This window comes from Crinia signifera, chromosome 1, assembly GCF_055691185.1.
Source record: "Crinia signifera chromosome 1, ASM5569118v1, whole genome shotgun sequence".
Taxonomy (NCBI): domain Eukaryota; kingdom Metazoa; phylum Chordata; class Amphibia; order Anura; family Myobatrachidae; genus Crinia; species Crinia signifera.
Window position 1 is genome coordinate 21152480 of NC_139217.1, and position 2337 is coordinate 21154816.

Sequence of the window (2337 nt, forward strand, 5' to 3'; positions counted from 1 at the left end):
TTTTTGTTCTTTATTTATTACTAATTTATTAGAATAATGTATATTTATTTTTATTTCAATTTGTATTTATCTCTCCCACTTTATCACCTTATATTATTGAAATAATAGTGCTCTAAACCATTCCGCCCAACACATCTATGGATTAAGGCTGGTAACAGGCAAACCCAACCTTTCAGCATAGTCATTCTATCAAATAGGTCATTGATCTCTGACATTTCGCTGAGATACTTCCTCAATTCACTAAATACTGAGTATATGATCCTCAAATGTCAGCATGATACAGCGAAACCAAACCTCTTTTGCTCATATTTGCCTATAATTACAAATATGTTTTTATCCTGTCATAATTTATTCTATAGGTATCTCCTCCACTTTATCTTTCCAACTTCGGCCAGAAGTTTGGAATTGGTTGCTTACATAAGCGGCGCCACCTCTGGTTGGCTGATAGTTCCGTCATAACATGCGTCCTTACCCCCTCCCCTCCACGCGTCAGTGAACAAGCTTTCAAGCAAAACACATGTCCCCCTTGACACGCAGGAAACACCCCCCCCCAGCCCAGGACACCCTCAGGACAGTCCCGTCACCAACACACCGCAAACGGAGCTTGGCTGGCTCCCTCGCATCAGCAGGAAGGTAAAGCAGGCAGAGCCTGCGAGTAACTCAGTCAGACGGTGGCTCCGTCTGCCAACCTATCTTCCCCGCCAAACACAGCTATGCATCAGGCACTAAGCGGTACATAGCAACTCCGCTGTGACAGGGCAGTTGTACCCTAGTCTTGTAGCCAGTCCCGCACTCAATTTATTTAATGGCATATTGTCAGTGTGTATAGTTATTGTATGTGTATGGCATTATCTAACAATCTTCTATCCTTAAACTCAGCACCTTGTATCACGGCGCCATCAGGAACCCGCTTTGGGGGCAGACTGTAGATTGTACTTTTTCACTTTGCCTTTTGCTCATACGCTTTACCATCACCGCAAAAAAGTATTTGGGAGAGTTTATTAGCCCATCAACTGTTAAAATTTAACCCATGGTGGAGCCATTTGCAAGGCGACAATTACCTTGAAACTGAACCTCCCCTCTGGAGCGCTTTCTCAGAGCATATGTGATTTTGAGTGATTAGTCTGCAAACCAGACCCACTGCCAAGATTTTTCACACTATTAATCTATTCATTAACAGTGCTTAAACAAACCCCGGGGTGAACTGGGTGATCAGACCAATTGAATTCTGACACCTGGAACACTAGCCAAAACCTGGACTGAGGGTACATTCACATATGCACACTTAATTGTTATCCAGTTATTAATTAAGCTGTCACCTTACATCTTATCTAGGCAATCTCTTTAAAATCTCTTTTTCTCATTCAAGAGAGGATTGCCTTGCCCCCTCTCTCTCATCCACAATCCTATACCTTGTAAGATTGTGGACAGCAGAAGTAGGGTCAAAGCATCAGATTCACCCCCTCTATCTATCAACCTCTATCTCATTCGAGCAGCCATGCTTTCTCTCCCTGCAATGCCCATAGGGCACAGGTCTTCAACCTGTGGCCCTCCAGATGTTGTGGAACTACATGTCCCAGCATGCCCTGACAGTTTTGCCATGCTCTTATAGGAAAAAATGTGGCAATGCATTCTGGGACATGTAGTTTCACAACATCTGGAGGGCCACAGGTTGAAGACCCATGCCATAGGGTAACAGAGAGAGAATTCTGTGGCGAGATCAACAGCAGAAGCACACCTTAGCTCATTTCAGACCAGCGGTGCTCTCTCATTTTCATCTTACAGCCATACCTCACTGAACCGCCTGGTACCATCCAAACCCAGAAGCTAAACAGTGATGGCCCGGCCAAGTACCTGTCTGGGGAACTAACAGGGAATAGCCGGGGCTGTAGTTTATCATAACAGCAGAGGCCAACACGCTGTGGGAATGATGCATGATCTCTGTATATTTTTCTTCCCTTTTTCTGCTCTGATCTGGTTCTGCATTTTTATCTTGTAATTTCTTTCTGCTATATTTTTTTAGGCTAAACCCATATAAGGGAGTGTGTCTTGCGCCACCATAACTGTCATTCCTCACACTTTTCAATTATGATCGTTGTGGCCGTGCTAGGAAACAAGTACCAGTTATTCAAACTGTGATTTATTGCTTTGTCGTGAAGGAAATAATTGAACATTTAAATTTATGTATCAATACACACCTTCACCTACGCAATGCATTTATTTTAAGTGTTAAACAATTAAAAGTTATATTTTAAACTGTAAACACCATATCAAATTCATATCATTAACAAGTGTGCCCCCAAAAAACCTTAAAAAATACACAAATGGGGATTTCTG

General features: G+C 42.5%; 1 pseudogene; it reads left to right on the top strand.

Moving 5' to 3' along the window:
• Positions 1 to 1777: 1777 nt before the first annotated feature.
• LOC146040727 (5S ribosomal RNA) lies at positions 1778 to 1895 on the top strand (annotated as a pseudogene).
• The last annotated feature ends 442 nt before the right edge of the window (positions 1896 to 2337 follow it).